Raw genomic sequence first — 19,027 nt, 5'->3', positions numbered from 1 at the left:
TAAATAACAAATAAATAAATAAATAAATAAATAAATAAATAAATAAGAAAGTTCCACCATTCATGAAGCTATAAGAAATTGACACATTTTGAGCTGGGCATGGTGATGCATACCTGTAATCCCAGCACTCATCAGAAGGCAGAGGCAAAAGGATTGCCACAGTTAGACTAGCTTGATCTGCTGGTATATACAGCAAATTCCAGGTCAGCCAAGGGGTACATAGGGAATCCCTGTCAAATAAATAAATGCTAGATGATAGATAACAGATAGATAGATAGATAGATAATAGATTAGATAAATAGATAAATGATAGATAGATAGATAGATAGATAGATAGATAGATAGATAGATAGATAGATCATAGAGATAGAGATGTATACTTAAAGGGTATTTATTAGATTAGCTTACAGAATCGGGTCTGGGTAGTCCAACAATAGCTGTGACACACTGGAGAGGCTGAGAATCCAGTAGTTGCTCGGTCTACCAGGCTGAATGTCTCAGCAGTCACAATCTGGTGCTGAAGGCCTGGAGGACTCCTGGGAAGCCAATGGTCTTCAGTCTACATTGGAAGCCCGAAGAAACTAGTTCTAATATCAGCAAAGGAATGAGAAGCAACGGGATAGATGAATTTGCCAGAAGGAGTGAAGGCAAGCAGGCAAAAAAGGAAGTTTCCTTCCTCCAGGCCCTTTTATCTATCTGGGCTGCCTCCAGAAGGTGCCACCCATATTCAGGGTGGGTCTTTCAATTTCAAATAACCTGATCAAGAAAGTCCCTCACTGGGCACTCAGTGGCTCGCATTTAGTCCATTCAAGAGCCAGTCAAGTGGACAACCAAGACTAGCCTAACCCACAGTCATTAGTACTTTCTTCTAGAACTTTTACATTTGGATTTTTACATTTACGCTTAGCATCCACTTTGACCTACTTTTTGCCTCAGCACAAGACAGAAGTCAAAGTTCACGTTTTGCCTATAGGAATTTAATTGTTCCACCACCACCATTATCCTTTCTCAACTGAGTGGCTTTGAATCTTTGTCAAAAACAGCTGCTGAGCAGGGAAACTCCACTCATTTGGCAGAAAGCTTGCAAAATATGTAGGAGACCCTGGATTTGATCCCCTGCACTGCAGAAAACTGGACGTGGAAGTACACACCTGTAATCCCAGCACTTGGGAAGTACAGACAGGAAGGTCAGAAGTTTGAATTCACCCTCAGCTATGTAGTTCAAGGACAGCCTGGGCTGCAGGGAATTCTGTCTTAAAAAAAAACAACAACAACAACAACAGTAACAAAAGGAGCTGCCCACCTGTGTAGAGGTCTGTCTAAGGACTCCCAGTTCCACTCCATTGTGTTGGTCTACGTCTGTCTTGAGGTCTCCACTATACTGTCTTGATAGCTGTAGCTCACACTGAGCTTTTAGATCAGGTGGTAAGTCCTCCAGCTCTGTTTCGTAGTGGTCTTGGCTGCTCCATGTCCGGTGCTCCTGGCCTCTTCCTTTGCCTTGTGTCTCCCTGACAGTGTCCACTGAAGGTGGGGCTGGGTGTGCTCTGAACTCTCTGCTTACCCAGACAGGGAAAGTATGGAACCACTCTCAGGGAATCTCTGGACAGAAAGTACATCCATTCCGAAAGGCCAGGGTGAAGACAAGACTCTAATGGTGGCCTGAAAGTTGAGTTCATGGGCAGAGAAGGGTGACAGGTTCAGGGTCCATGTGTTCACCATCTTGGCCCCAGGATGGTTTGTTTGAAGAACAAAGTTGTTCTTGCTCCTTCCTGGAAATGGGGAGGTCATCCTTCAGTTGGCTTCTTGAGCCTCTGCTGGTCAGAGGCATGGTATGTCCCTGAGCTCAATCTTCCTCTTATCAAATGGAATCTCAACAACTAGGTATTGGCTGGGTAGCTTTACAGACCTTTTTGAGAGTATTTCTGCAAATAATAGCCCCACCTGGCACAGGCCAGGCTAAGCTTCACTGTCCATGAATTTTCTCACTCAGTCCTTCAAAATATCTATTGTTTCCGTACTCCTCATGAATTGAGGCCTATGGTGGATGAATGGTTTACACAAGTCATTGCTAGAAACGGTAGTTGTAGGAGCACTGGGGTCTGTTTGTTTCCAAAGCCCACCCTGTAAACTAAAACTTGGGTTGTTCTGCCTTTAGTGATGGGAAAGAGGAGCCCTAGAAATGTATGCCAGAGGAATGCTAACATGATTTAATGAGCCACTCCAATGAGTCAGGATTGTGCCCGGCACCATCTGACATGGCCATATGGACCACCACATCCAGGGAAGAGGCTGACTCTCATCCAGTCAGTGTGGAAAGCCCCACCCTAGCCAGGAAGGGGAAAGTTGTAGGTGATGGATTGACAACACAGAGAGAAAACCTGGGAGAGCTAGTTCTTGGGAAAGAGAATCATCTGGCCGGATCTTAAGCCTGGAAGTTTCTCTCACCAGCCTAAACACAAAAGAGAGTTTGCTGGTTCTGGAATCAAGACGACAGAGATGGTGTTGCTTGGACACTGTTGGATCAGAATGCTGGTGTTCTCAGCAGCCTCATCCTCTCCAGCATCAAAGCCCCTGATAAAGAGATCTCAGCAAAAGACTCAAATCAACTTCTTCCTGCCCCAATTAGACCCAACTCTAAACAGAACCATGACATTCTCTTAGGCCTGAGGCCCACCCCAATCCCCGAAGCAGAGGAAGCCAGCACCAAACGGCCCCTGTGTCTGAAAGCAGGAGCACATGGGTCACCCAAGAGAAACAGATATTCAATAGAGCAAACACAGTACAGCACAGTATAGCTGTCTTCTTGGTTTTCCAGAGCTGGATGCCAGGCCAAAACTGTTCAGTCTCCAAGATCCTCCTAAACAAACTGTGTTTGCCTTGCTGGACCCTCCTCCAGCTGTGTATTGTACCCAAGTCAGAGTGCAGATTTCTGACTGCTTGACCCTCCTTCTCTGTCCTCTTCAATTCAGCGAAGTTCAAGGTCTGGTACCTACTACCTGCAGAAGGCACAGGCTTCTGCCTTAACGGTGACTATTTCCAACAGATTCTTGCCCTCCACACACAAAAGTGACACTTCTTTCCCAGAGTCAGATCTGTCATTTGAAATGAACCCAAGTACAAGATAAACAATGGGAAGGGGCATTTGGAATCAGGAAGATCTCTGAGATCCCAGGTCACCTGGTCACTACTGTCCCCTACTCAGACAGCTCATGGACATGACCAGGAAGCAATGCACAGGTCAGCCCCTCACCAGAGTCCCTTACAGAATCAAGGGACCTAAGTCCCAAAAGTCCTGAAGGACCTTTCTAGAAGCTGTGGTTGGATCATTTTACATAGGACAGGTGAGACTGCGTAGAACCCTGTGACAGTGATCAGGAATGACCAGGTACCAAACTCCTACATCTTATCTTGCTCACCACTGCCCCGCCTGCAAGGCAAGGGATCTCCACTTGGAGGAAGGCAGGCTTCTCCCTCCCCACGGGAAATGAATATGAGACATTTTGCATGCAACAGCAGCAGCAGCCACCGCAGCAAAAAGAAGGCAAGTTCAAAGGTAATTGGACAAGGAGTTTTAAGCACGGCTGTTCCTGTGGCAAACTGCTTCATGAATACCCATCGGGATCTGTCCATATGGGCAGCAGAAGGGATCCTGCTGTTCTTTTGCTAATAAAAACTGTTGTGATTACATTTGCAATCCTCTTGGAACAGGGCCTCTGTGGGGCCGCAGAGTGGCATGCTGAGAACGTGTCTTCTGGGCTGATGGGCAGCAACCCCCCTGCTGCCAAAGGGTACAAAGACCCATGCCCATCGGTGCAGAAGGGGGTTCTCAGAAGTGTGGAGCTAAAGAGAGGTGTGGGTGAATCTGGGACTATGTTGTCTCACACACCAAGGACAAACAGGCACGTCTTGATCAATGAAATGCCTTCCATAGATGGTCCCAGGTACTGACATCTGTCAGATAAACAGACAAACCTGCAGTCGTTTGTTTACTTCAGCTCCTTGAGAACTGCATTCGGTTCATTTCGCCCCTTTCCTCCTGTCCAACAGTCAGCCACTGTCTGCCTTAGGACCATCCTCTCTCAAAGTCTAGACCAAGATCTATGCAGCTTTCCTGCCCCAAGTGGGCTCAAATGCTGTATCCTTTCTGAGACCTGCTTGACTCCCATCCTCAATAACCCCAGGTCCCTTCCTGAATGGTCTAGCTTTCAGGGGAGTCCTCTTAAAACACGTTTGCCAACATCTTTCTGGACCATGAGATGTGGTTTTTCTGTCTCATCACCCCTAGGAAGATCCAAGTTCCTCAAGGACATTGGTGTCTTACCCCAATGCCTGGAAAACAGCAATGCACAATAAATACAGTCAATGAATAAACTGATGCGATCTAAAGGTTTAGGAAACTGGGATCTATCAAAATGCAAGACCTCCATAAGACTAAAATGCTCGTAGTTTTATGAAATCAATGCCCACTTTTCATTATTCTTTTCATTTTCATAAAAGAAGTATATATCACTAAAAATTTCAACTAATTGGTTATGTGTTTATCAAAGTATCATGTACAAATCCAGACAGTTGGTACACACATATATGCAAGCACACCAGAAACACATACACACTGAAGAACATACGTATACACAGATATACCCAGCATCGATGTTTTTTAAGATCCCCAACACACAAAAACGCAGTAATGAGAAAGCCGTTCCCTCTTCCTACAAAGCTCTTGCTTCGTGTGCAGCTTCAGACCCCGTCCTGCTTCAAAGCAGGGTCTCTCGCCATATCTAAGTGTTTGTTGATTGATATTAGCTTCTTGACTACAGGAGTAAAGAGGCGTCCATTGACTGTGGCACCTTGAACTTCACTTGATAATAATCAAAAAACAGTAACACATCGCTTAGGGTAGAGCAAAGCCATTGGACAAATGGAATCCTTCTTGCGGGGAAAAAAAAAATCTATTCACGTACCCTTTGTTCACAACAAAGGTTGTGAAATGCTGCACAGGACTGTCCTCCAACAGGCAGACCGTGAACAGATACCATCTTCTTAAGCTTGGTTGCACCAGCTTGCCTAGGATCGTCACAACTTGTTGACCTCTCAGCAAGAAAGGAAGAGTCAAGAGCAAGAAAGGGAGAGTCAGTCACACCTTCCAACCAACCAGTTGCCGTTGCTGCATGAGGGGGAGGGGCTAAAGATACTTAAACTGAGAAAGCCGAGGGAGGTCTCTCACCATTTTATGCAGCTGTAGGGAAATCAAGATCCACGCCTGGATGGAGACTTTACGGGGTGGCCTTAGAAGGGAAGCACCCACACTCTAAGTAAACCCTCACCAATTGCTCTGTAAGTAAGCCCAATAAACTCACTGGTTTCCCAGACTGTGGTTTGGCAAAATTGGACCTTGGTTTGTTGTAAGGACCAAAGGAGGAGGGGGCCAGACATTGTTTGTGCCACCCAGAAGGAGTTTTAGCTATGTAAGTACAGTTGTACCTCTAAACAAAATGACCTTAAGTGTGTTACTTAACCACCTCACGTGCTGAGGCAAACAGGTTGGTAGGGTAACTGAGCTCTAGTGTAGCATAAATGGAACTTGAATGATATCACTAACTTCCCACCACCTTCCCGAGTCATCTCAGCACTTGCTTCACTGTGGAAATAAGTCCCACCCCAGCCTAATCTACAAAGTCTCATCTCTTATACAGCCACCCTGATGGTGAGGAGGCTCTGCTGCACCTGGTCACTAGGGGATGCTGGCAGACGGAGAGGTCTCCACCTGCTCCTCTGGCCTGCTCCATCACTGCAATCAACAAGAGACACTGCAGTCACACAGCGGCTCTTCCATTCTTGTAGCTCAGAAGGGCCCCACTTCCCTCTTCTTACAACCTACTGGCTAGAGTGGTCACAGTTCGGGAGGAGCTGCTGTCAGTGTACATCCCAGGACACTGCACCATCCAGAGATGCTCTCTACTCCCACTCTGCTTTCCACAGAGCCAACTAAGTCACTTCCCAAAGACCTAGAGATAATCAGACTGCTTCCGCCAAGATGAACCTCAGCACAAATGTCACTGCCCACAATCCAGGGCCCATATCTGACAGAGGAGATTTACCTTATGGTGACCAGCACCACCATAAGACCAGTGAAAGCCTCACCTATAGCAGAGTCTATTTGGTGCCACTTGGAACTAAGCCAGTGTAACCATGCCTGGGTCCCAGAACCAACCCCATTCCCATTGTCTTGTGCAGAAGGGCAGGTCCAGTTATATACCCATCTATCACTCTCTACTTCCAGGATAGACAAGTCACCCATCTACAAAGGGCCACCATGGCAGAACCATGCCTTGGCCCCTGCTGTCTCTGCCACCCTGTGCCTTGTACACACCGGTCATCCCCAGTCAGATGGCCGTGTCCTGGGCAGGCCCTCCACCCAAGCCACCAAGCCTCCCATCTTTCTGGATCCCTGTCCTCTGCCTGGAATACTGGCAGCAGAGGGAAGATGAAGGACTTCTTCGTCAAGATGGCAAAGAGGTGCTCCAAGACAAGCCACAACACATCTGGAGTGACTGAAGGAGAGCATCCCACGGCCAGTGTGTGATGAACATCCATTTGCTGATTCTCTGCAGAGTAGCCGATGTCACAAGCCGGTACAGGATCTGGCTAAGAGAATGTGAGAAGAAGCCAATGCTGAACGTCCACAGCTAACATTTTAAACTGAGATGATTCTTTCCACACTACAGATGAGCAAGCTGAGGCCTCCACTGGTTATGAGAGAAGCCCAGGTTGCCTAGCCATACACTGCCATACACTGTGCAGGCTCCGGGAACCATCCAGTTAGAGAATTTGATTGGAGCTCAGCTCAGTCAAAACTCGCTAAGCACCTGCTAAGTGCTGGTGTGGTCTCCAGCAAGTGATGGGGGTGGGGGCTGGTTATGTTAGGCCTGGGTCCCAGCAAAAGGCACCGCATGGCTGTTGGAACTGTGTTCTGCCACACTCCACTCTTGACACAGTTTTCACTTCACTGTGAAACACCAATGATAGGAGGCCCTGGACAGGGTTTTTGTCATGGTTGGCTTCAGGTCTCAGCCTGACACACCTGGGAAGAGGGAGCCTCAGTAGGAGAATTTCCTCCATCAGACTTGCCTGTGAGCATGTCTGTGAGGCATTTTCTTGATTGTTGAGTGATGTGGGAAGGCCCAGGTGAATGTGGGTGGTCCTGGATTGTATAAGAAAACAGGCTGAGCACAGGCCACAAGAGCAAGCCAGTAAGAGGCATTCCCTCAGGTCTGCACTTCAGCTTCTGCCTCCAGGTTCCTGCCTCAAGTTCCTACTGGGACTCCCCTCAATGATGTACCTTGACATGGAAGTGTAAACAGAATAAACTCTTTCTTCCCTAGCTTTGTTTTGGTGTTTTATCACTACAACAGGAAAGTCAACCAGAACAGCTTCCCAAGGAGAAGGTATTTGAGCTGTTGCAGAGCCTCTTAGAAGTTGAATTCCTGCAGGTAGACAGGGGTAAGCTAGATCAAGGACCACACAAGTGCACGTCTGGTATGCCAACTGTAACTTATAGAGTCCTGAACTCAGCATCTATAACCAGAGTTCATGACCCAACACACAAAGTGCCTCCAAGCAAATCCTTGCACTTTTCAGAGCTTGTTTCCTCATCAAGATTATGGAGTTAGGGATGAGGCTGCCACACTCCATCAGGAGGCTGCAATGAGGGCTGATTGGAAAAGCATTGGGTAAACAAGAAATGCACAACAAATGTGGCTCATTGTGGTTGCTATGGCTACACATGGGCCACCAACTGGAGCCCCACTCCCAGCTGGGAGCACCGTGATGAGGCAGAAACCACGATTTCAGCAAAGTAGGCGGGTTGAGCCCCTCCTGCTCTGAATCATAGAGACCATGAGACAGAACTTTGGGAACCAGAGGGCCTACTGCTCCTGGGCAGGACCCGAAGGGTGGCGGGGGACAGTGTAGGCAAAAGCAATGTGATCACTCCAAACCCCATGAGGACTCATACCCAGCGGTGTGGGAGGCATAGTGGGACACAGCTGTGCCTCCTAAATATAACCTGACTTCAGCTCCCATGGAGTCAGAGAGTCTAAGCTAGCTTCCAAGGGAGGCTCTAAAAATAAAGCTGACAGCAGGCCTCCCATTCCTGATCACAGGTTGAGTCTGCACCTGGGGGCCAGGAGAACCTGGGTGGGAATGAGGCACTTTACCAGAGACTGCCTTCTGAGGACACTGGGACTCTGACCCTCTCTACAGAAGTAAGTGAGTGAATTCAGTTTCCTGACTTCAGTCTGGTTAGGAAGCATCTGGATTTGGTCACAGGCTGCTAAGACGTCTCAGTTCATCTAAAGGATCCATCAGTCCCTCCTTACAGATGAAGTCATGGAAGCTACTCAGTAAAATGACATGACCTGGCTAGGGTCGTGGGAATAATAAACAGTAAAGTCTGACATCATTGAATCTGTCTAAAACAGTACAGCCAATTCTTTTTTTAATGATTTTGTTGGTGTATGTTAACCATACATGACAATGGGTTTCACTGTGATATACACATGTATATGATGTATTTGATCATTTTTCCCCACCCGATTGTGCTCTCTTGTCTCCCGTCTACATCTGCTAATTCTGATCCCCTTCCTCTTCCCACTAGTTCCCTTTCTACTTTTATATCATGGGGGGAGGGGTGTATGTGATGAGTTTCACTAGAGTTGCTTACTATACCACTGAAGAAAATGATTCCTCCTCCTAGCAACCATTGACTGGGGTGGTGCCTTGTGAGTTCCTCCTGCCTCTGTGACAGAATGCTGATGGGCCCAATCTTGTGCAGATAATAGCAGCTTCTGTGCTCCACAACACTCCACCCCATCCTCTGGCTCTTACATTCTTTCTGCCTTCTCTTCTGCAATGTTCTTTCAGCCTTAGAAGGATTGCTATAGATGTCTTGTTTAATGCTAAGCACTCAACAGCTCCAAATTCTCAGTTCTTAGGTTAGTTATGTACCTCTGCTGTTAACTGCTGCCCCCTGCAAAAAAAAACAAGCTTCTCTGACTGGGGCTGACAGCTGCACTCATCTGTGGGATAAACAACTATTTAGAAAACAGTTTCACAGAGGCCAGCCAATTCTTTCAAAGATCCTAACCTCACCCTCTGAGCACTCCTCTTCACTGTCTCCATCAATCACACTTGGCCCTTCCTTTGATCCCTCATCCCCAACACCCCATTTTTCCTCAGTCAGGCATGAAAGAAGTGTGGAATGTGAACTCCTTGAGAAAAGGGATAAGCTGTGTCTATGTCTATTCTTTCTCTCCACTCAGACCCTAGAACAATGCTAGGATAGTTAGTCAATATTTACTGACTACCTAACTCCTCTCTTGGACTCAAGGCCCAACCTATAACAAATCTCACAGGCTCTTCCCTCGCTGTATATCCAGAGCACTTACTATAATGGCTACCATGTGAAAGACTGACCACGACAGGTGTTGGAGAAGGGAAACTCTCTAGTACTGCTAGACGGATGGTAAAAAAGGCAGTCAGTCATTCTGGAGAAAAGTGGGACAGCTGTCCTGCAAGCTAAGCCTGCCTCTACCATAGGACCCAGTCAAATACATCTAGCCATTACCTAAGAGAAAAGAAAGCACAAAACCAATTCATGGCATAGGATCACCCACACCTGAAAACAACAAATGTCCATCAGCTGTGCCACATGCATATAGTGAACAACTCTGTAATACAAAGGAGTGAGCTATTGACACACACAACCAGTCCCTGGGTCTTGGAGTGATAATGCTGAGTGAAAGAAGGGGGGAAGTGCACCCGATATAATTCCATCCATACAAGATTCTAGAAAGTTCAGATTAGCCTATAATAACAGAAATAAGACCAGCCGTTGCCTAGGAGACAGGGGGCATGGGAGGCAAGGGTTAGTGCCAAGGCTACCAAGCAAGGAGCCTAAGGACTCTTTTGGAGATGGTGGAGATGATTGCTATCTTGGGTATTGTGATGATGTTATAGATACATGCATATGTTAAAACTAGCCAGATATACAATGTAATTTATTAGAGTTATTTTCTAAGATGTAACCAAAGTTCAACCATTTCTCAGTACTTTTGCCACTACCCGTCCTGGCCCAAGATCTTACCACCATCTGATTGCCTCATTCTGTTTGCCCCAGGCCTGTAGAAATGTCACTATCACCGGAGCATGCCACCCTCTGTCTAGTAGATGCTGTGGCTCCCTATTGCCATGTTCACCCACTCCAACTGTGTGACCATTGACTGATAATAATCACGACTGCCCCTTTTCCAGAAAGTGGCTCTTGACTAACAAGTCATCTTGCCAGGGAATTTATACTCCTCATCCAAGGGCTATACACAGCCTCTGTATGATTCAAAAGTCCAGCAGATGATTTTGCTGTGTGATTTCTGTGAAGTGTGATTTATGTATCCTGTTGAACTCCTTCCTCTGCCCTGTCCCAATTCACTTCCTTCTCTACAGGCTTTTTTTTTCCAAGAAATGCTCCTTCAAAAAGTACCTGAACCGATCAAAGGTAGCTGGGACCTAAGTGGTCCTGGGAAACTGATCTAAGGAGAGAATTATGAGAAGGATCATTCAGCTGGAGACAGGAGAAAACTGTGTGAACAGGGCATGTGATAGCCATGCAGTGTAATTGGTTCAACTTGTGTGTTTATGTGCACATATGTGTATATGTGTGAACATACATGTGTTTGTGGTATACATGTGTGTGTGTTTATGTTCATGTGGGCATGTGCAAGTAGGTGTTTTCTTGGCCTGTACATTCAGAGACAAGAGGTCAATATCAAGTATTTTCCTCTATCAGTCCCCACTTTTTGATTTTTTGAGACAAGGCCTCACTGAACCCAGAGCTCACTGATTCAGCTAGACAGACTGCCAATGAGCTCTGAGTCTCCTGTCTCTACCCTACCCCCTGTACAAGATCATAGAGACACACCCCCCCCATACAAGATCATAGACACACACCACTGTGTCTGGCTCTTAGGTGGGTACTGAGGATCCAAACTCAAGTCCTCGCATTTGGGTGGCAGACACTTTACTGACTGAGCCATCTCCCCAGCCCAGTTGCTATGACTCACCTGTGGGGCTGGGCTGGGAGCTAGGAGACAGGCATGCACAGACTTGTACAGTAGCCCCAGAGTTTGAGAGAGATGGGAGAAAGAATAAGTACAAGGACCCTCAAAATGGTTATCTGGTGCTGAACACTCCATGCTTTGAAGGGAGAAAATGATAGGCTTGAGACAATAAGTGATTTAAAGCAATTGTGGAAGACAGAGAGCTCCTTGAATGGCATTTCAAGAGACCTTCATCTCCTGCAGTTGAATAGCAGATGGAGCAGAGACCAGACATAGGACATAATCACAAGAGTATCAGGACTTTAGAAAAGCTGCCCTCTTAGTCCAGCAGTTCTCATCTGCCAAACTACAGTCCTGATGAGAAGAAATGGGACCTTGAAACTCATGATAGCGTGATCTTAAGCAGATATGTTAGAATTTTCCAATCTGCCTGAAGCCCCAGAGCCTATCTCAAGTGCCCACTCCTTCCAATGGGATGACAGATGCCCTCATCACTATTAGTGTCATGACGGAAATCAGTTTGGATGCCTCAGTGAGGCAACTGCTTCTTGTATGGGGCTGACCTTCTTTAGCCACCAGAAACTTGAGGTCAAATCTAAGAGACTCACCAGATAAGTGGTGAGACCTGGCTGGTAGGAACCAGCAGATGCTAGGAGAGGCGTCTGGAAATGGGTGCCGAGGGGCTGACATGGTAATGCTTCATATCATATGACTGACCCCTCCAGGAACCAGTTTTAGTGCTGGCATGGTTCTTGGAAGTTACTGCAACAAATTATGGGGAGGAGTCCACAGACTCTATGTAAGGGTCTGTGGTCCTCAGAACCTAACCTATGTCCTATCTAGCCCTTTATAGAAGTGTTTACTGATATCTAAGGCATGAAAGAAGTTGGTAAGAACTTGCTGTTCCCAGGAGCACAAAAGAGTATTGCTTAGAGCCAGTCCTCAAATTCAGATGGAATTGCTAGAATGTCTTAGTCCATTTGTTGATGCTCTCACAGAATACCTGAGGCTAGATGGTTTATAAAAAGTAGAAGCTTGTTTTAGTTCAAGTTCTAAGGTTGGGAGGTCTGAGACCATGGCCTCTGCTCAGCTTTTGGCAAGGGTACACGCTGGGTCCTAACAGAACAAAAAGAGGAAGAAAAGAGGACATCTGTGAAAGGAGAAAACCCTGAGGGGTGGCTGGATGCCTAACAACCAGCTGTCCAGAACACTAACCCAGTCCTTTGAAAATGGCATTAATCACCCCTTAAAGACACTACCTTCCAATACTGCCTCAGTGTAAATCAAATTGCAGCATGAGTTTTAGAGGGGAAAAGCCACATTCAAGCCATAGGGATGAGGCTCCAAGTAGTGAAAATGTCTTAATAAAATAAAGTTAAAGGACTTCCCCAATTTCAAAACTTACTACAAAGCTACTAGAACCAAACGGTATATTTTAATAAAGATAAAAGTGGAGAAATGGTAGAGAATTGGAAGTGTACACATCTACAGTCAATCGATCCTCAAAAAGAGTACCAAGATCATACAATGGAGGAAGAATGGCCTCCTCAACAAACCTTACAGAAACAATGGGATATTCACATGCAAAAGAATGACTTTAGAGCCTTACTTCATATAATATGCAAGAATTAATTCAACTAGACCAACAACTTAAGTATGAGCTAAAACCACAAAACTCTTAAAACGTGAGGTAAATCTTATCACCTTGAATTGAGCAATGGAATCCTAGATATGAAAAGAGAAAAGAAAAATAGACAGATGAGACATCATCAAGATTAAAGCCCTTTGTGCCTCAAATGCTACCATCAAAGTGAAGAGGTATCCCAAACAATGGGCTAAGGTAATTGTAAACAATGTATCTGGGGGCTGGAGAAAGATGGCTCAGTGGTTAAGAGCACTTGCTGTCCATGGAGAGGACTTGGTTCAGTTCCCAGCACCTACATGGTAGTTAAAAAGTGTCTATAGCTCCAGTTCCAGGGGATCCAACACCCTCTTCTGGTCTCCAAGGGCCCTGCACACACATGGTGCACTTATATACATTTAAGCAACACACTCATATACATAAAATAACAATATATAATAACAACAATAATATATCTGATAAGAGTCTAGTATCTGAATACATATAAAGGATTCTAACAAGTCCATAGCAAAAAAGACAAACAATCCAATCCACAAACAATGAGCAAAGAACTTGAACAATTATTCTTCCAAAGAATACGTAAAATACCACAGTCACGGGTCATTTGAGGTATGCAAATCAAGACTACAACGAGGAACCACTTCACATCTACTAGAATGGCAGTAATGAAAAAACCCACAGAAAACCAAGATAATAGGTGTCGACAAGGATGGTGTACACTGTTAATAAAGATGTAGGACTGTAAAGTTTTTTCCATGACAACTATGAAGAACAATTTGGTGGTTCCTCAAAAAATTAAGTCTAGAGAGCTTGGCATGGTGGCACACACCTTTAGATCCAGTTCTCTGGAGGCAGAAGCAGGAGGACCTCTGTGAGATCAAAGTCAGCCTGGTCTACATAGTGAGTTCCAGGTCAGCTGGGGCTATAAGCAGATCCTGCCTCAAAAAAAAAAAAAAAAAAAACAAAAAGTTTTGGGGGACTAGAGAGATGACTCAGTGGTTAAGAGCACTGGCTGCTCTTACAGAGGACCTGGGTTCAGTTCACCTACATGGCAACTAATAACCACCCATAACTCCAGTTCCAGGGGACTAGACACCCTCTTCTTGGCCTCTGGGGGCATTTACAGGGCATGAGTGCACTTACATACATGCAGGCAAACACTTTTACATATAAAATAAAAATAAATAAATCAAGAAGGTTTTTAAGTATAGAATTGCCCTGTGGCCCCACAATTCCATTCCTAGATGCATTCCCTAAAATGTTTTGTTTTAATTTGATTTATTTTGTTTTGAGATAGGATCTCCCTATATAGTCCAGGCTATCCTGAAAAATCACAATATAGACCAGAGTGGCCTCAATCTCATGATCCTCCTGCCTCAGCCACCCAAGTGCTACAGGCATGTTCCACCACACCATGCCCAACTGCCCCAAACCATTTAAAACAGGTACTCATATGTGTGCATAAATACTCATGGCAGCACTGTGAACAACGGAATAGACAGACAGATGCATACATAAATAGATATGTAGAGATACACATAATAAAATATGTCCACCCATAAAAAAGAAGTACTGATACATGTAAAACGAGATAAACTTCAGAAACAGCACCATCATATTCATGCAATAAATGGACATTTGTTTCAATAAATAGAATTATACAATGCCATTTGTAGAAAATGTCTACAGGAGGTAAATTCAGATGGATAGAAGGAGTTTGGTGGCTATGAGGCCTGCAGGGGGCAGGAGACCATGGTGAACTGGAGGAGTGATGGAAATGTTTTGGAACTGGATAGGAGTGGTGGTTACTCAACATTGAGAATGTACAAAGTGCCACTGAATCATTCTTTTTCAGATGCTTGATTGCATGTGATATGAATTTTGCCTCAATAGTTTATTAAAGAGAGAACAAGATGAATGGGTCAGCAGAAGGTCATGATGAGACTCCTGCACAGTGGGGTCCTTGGAAGGTGGCAGAGGCACTCCATCTGCCATGAAGTCAAGAGTGCATGAGGGAGAGACACTGACCTTGCTGAGAGGAGACGATGCTGTGTGACCCTAGGGTCCCTATGGCAATCTGAATTGACACGGGGTGTCTCTGACTTCCAAAACCAGAGTGGATGTAATTGTCTTACATGTATCAACGTTTGGATGACAGGAAGGAATCAGGACCCCTACAAATGTCAGCAGCTATGATATGCCAGCAAAATCCTGTTCACTACTTGTTTTTGTAAATAAAGTTTTATGCCCATTTGTTTAGATACATTTATAGCTGCTTTGGGGCTCCAGCAGCAGAGTGGCATATTTATAAAAAACTAACTTTAAATCTCCACGGCTTAAAATATTTACCTAGCCAGGCATGGTGGCGCATGCCTTTAATCCCAGCACTTGGGAGGCAGAGGCAGGCGGATCTCTGTGAGTTCAATGCCAGCCTGGTCTACATAGTGAGCTCCAGGACAGCTGGGGCTATAGGGAGACCCTGTCTCAAAAAGACTGAAAAAAAAAAATTACCTATTGGGGCTGGAGAGATGGCTCAGTAGTTAAGAGCACTGACTGCTCTTGCAGAGGACCCGGGTTCAATTCCCAGCACCCACATGGCGGCTACTAAACCATCCTTAACTCCAATTCCAGGGGAATCTGAAGCCCTCTTCTGACCTCCACGGCATTGCACGACAAGAGTGCACTCACATGCAGGTAATACACTCATACACATAAAATGAAAATAATAATTTTTTTTTAATTTACCTATCTACCCATCCCTGTCCAGAAATGGTTCTCTGATGTCAAATCTATGGAAATGGCAAAGAGAGCACAAGGGTGTCATGATACAGTTGGGGCTTTTTGCAATATAGAGCATCAACAGAGATGAAGAATGTATGAACAGAAGACTGAGCTTAGAATCCTAGTGAGAAAAACCATCATTGATTGGTTTTCAGACCTGTGCCAGATCTCAGACTCAGAATCCATCAACTGAAAAAGAAGTCTGGTCCCTGAAGAGAGGACCTTGCAACACTGTAGTCAATACATAATACAATCGTTTTCCAATTAGCTCATGGCCATGTCCTGAAAGAAAGAATTGCAATGAAGGGACAAAAACTCGAGATCCCGGGTGAGATGTTAGATACAGGAGCTAAGCTGTCCCTGATATTGAGATTCAAAACCCTGCTATAGTTCCTCTCTTATAACAGATGTACTGGAGAGCAGGTAAAAGTGAATCATGGCCCAAGAGCTATAGGTTCTCAATAGTTCTTTCCAGTTCTAGAATACATGATTGGAAGAGAGAGACAGAGAGAGAGAGAGAGAGAGAGAGAGAGAGACAGAGACAGAGAGAGACAGAGAGAGACAGAGAGAGACAGAGAGACAGAGACAGAGAGAAATAAAAATGTCTTTATTTATTATTGTTTTATGTGTATGAGTGTATTGCCTGCATGTATGTAAGTGCACCTGTGTTGGAGATCACAAGAGGGTGTTAAATTCCCCTGGAACTGAAGTTATGGATAGTTGGTAGCTGCCATGTGAGTGCTGGGAATTGAACCCAGGTCCTCTGCAAGAGCAGCCATTGCTCTTAACTGCTGAGCCATCTCTCCAGTCCTAAAAATAAATATTTTAAAAAATAATTAAGAAAACTATGCATCATTCCAAAACAGCCCCTAACATGCTGCTGTAGACATTCTGGTAGAGTGAGAAAAAGCAGACAAGACTGAGCATGGGATGCCAACTGACCCTGAGGCCAGAATAGACCGTCATGAGCCACGAGGTCAGTGATCCATCAGAAGATGGAAGTAGAATATGCAAAATCAGATTCAAACAAGTCAGAGACACAAGTCTCTAACCAAATAGCTTGTGCCTATTTGATGTCACCAAACTTTTTCAAAATGTGAAGCAAGTAGGAGAAGAGAAGATGATGATCAGTTTGGCCTTGAGACCAACTGCTGCAGTGGAGACAGTCAGTCCCCCTCATAAGCTTACTCAGAAGTTGTGATCACAGAATTCCAGAGAATTCTCACTGAATGTGAGAACAAGAGGAACTGAGCAGTGCCAGTGGTGAGCCATGGTAGATGCTACAAGTGACCAACTAAGATCCCTACTTACTGGGCCCCTGTCTCAGTTCATTTTTATTGCCATGATAGAATACCATGACAAAAAGTGACTTAAGGAAGAAAGGAGTTTGCTTCAGTCTACAATTCCAGGTTACAGCCCATCAGTGTGGGAAATCAAGGCAGGAATCTCAAACAGCTAATAACATCACATCCAGTCAAGAGCCAAGAAGTGAAGGTATCACATGTTCACTTGCTTGCCTGCTTGTGCTCAGCTCAATTTCTCCACTATTATACAGGTCAGCACCCTCTGCTTAGGGAATAGTGCCACCCACAGTAGGCGGGATCATCCCACATCAATTAACTTAAAAGATAACCCCCAACAGACATGCATACAGGTCAGTATGATCTAGACAATTCTTCTCTTCCCAGGTGATTCTAGATTGTTTCAATCCGACAATAAAGCTAACCATCACAGCATCCATCCATCTTCCACTGCTGGGTTAGCTGCTCCTAACTCACAGTTGTCCCCTCTCCCCAGAGTTTCCCTTGGTTGATAGGTGGCATAACTTTGCTCAGAAGTTATACCACTATTCCTGGAGATCAGAGGCAAGAGAGGGGTCTGATTGACATGAGAGTATGCAGGTAACTCCTCTAGCCTGGAAGAGAAGAAGACTCACAGTGTGGCCTACAGTCCAAGGTCTGATAACCCCATCATAGATCAGACCTAAGTAATACTACACATTGACTTTTTCTCCTCTATTCTGCTTTACTCCCTCAATTAAAGGTATTCCAGATAGCCCCCTCTGGAGCACATGCTCACCAATCCCTGCTTTAGGCCCTGCTTGCAGGAAACAGAACGAAAATATCCTTTCTGCTATATCACACGCCTCAATGAAGCCCCGTCACCTAGTGCCATGATGCCCAGTGTGTAAATCATTCTATGCATAAACTTATGGCAAGCCAGAAGCTAATCCCTTGGCCAACGTCACCCACTTCATAAGCAACCAAGCCAAGCCTTGAATTTGTATCTTTTTTTTATTTTTTTTAAATATTTTATTTATTATTTTTATTGTATGTGTATGAGTGTATTACCTCCATGTATGTAAGGGCACCCGTGTCATGCAGTGGTCACAGAGGCCAGAAGAGGGTGTCAGATAACCTGGAACTGGGGTTTCAGACAGTTGTTAGCTACCATGTGGGTGCTAGGAGTCAAACCGGGTCCTCTCTAAGACCAGCCAGTGCTCTTAACTGCCATCTCTCCAGGCCTTGAACTTGTATCTTTTGAGGCAAAATCCTGACATAGTAGTAGTGCCTACGAGGATGAAAGAATGACAGAAAGAATTCATGTGTGTGATGGTCAATTCTGATGGTCAACTTGATTGGATTGGAAAGCACACTTAGGAAGATTAGTAAAGCACACCTGAGATGGTGCTTCCAAAGGCAATTCGATCATAAGGCTCTGACCTAATGATGGATTGATCCCTTGATGGATTCATAAGATGATGCCATTAGTGAAATGTGATGAAAGGTAGGAAATGGAACCTGGTCAGAGGAAGTAGGTCACTGGGGTGTGTCTTTGGGGGCTGTTTCTTGCCCTGGCCACTTCCTATTACTGCTCTATTCTGTTTCCTTTCTACCATGCTTTCCTCACTATAAGAGAATAAAATCTCCTGAACCATGAGCAAAATAAGTCTTTCTTCCCTTTGATTGTTCCTCTAGGTATCTGGTCACAGCAATACAAAAATAATGAACACAGTGCTTAAACAAAGGTACCTTCCAGACAGACCCAATCTAGGCACCTGTGGTCAGCCAGCTAATACAAATAGCACAAAGTCCTAAAAGTCTTAAAAGGCAGATGGAAATGAATATTTTGTTTAAAGACATGGGGCTGGAGAGATGTCTCAGAGGTTAAGAGCACTGGCTGCTCTTGCAGAGAATCCAAGTTCGATTCTCAGCACCCACATGGTGGCTAACAACAGTCTGTAACTCCAGTTCCGGGGATCTGACACCCTCTTCTGACCTCCATGGCATTGCACGACATGGGTACACCTACCTACATGCAGGCAATACACTCATACACATAAAAATAAAGAAAATATTTTTAAAGACTTAGTTTTTTATTTTATGTGTATGAGTATTTGCTTGCATGTATATAGATAGATGATAGATGATGATGATAGATGATAGATAGATAGATAGATAGATAGATAGATAGATAGATAGATAGATGA

This window comes from Nannospalax galili, unplaced genomic scaffold (assembly GCF_000622305.1).
Source record: "Nannospalax galili isolate Female #2095 unplaced genomic scaffold, S.galili_v1.0 scaffold83, whole genome shotgun sequence".
NCBI classification, from domain to species: domain Eukaryota; kingdom Metazoa; phylum Chordata; class Mammalia; order Rodentia; family Spalacidae; genus Nannospalax; species Nannospalax galili.
This window is presented reverse-complemented; position numbering follows the sequence as displayed.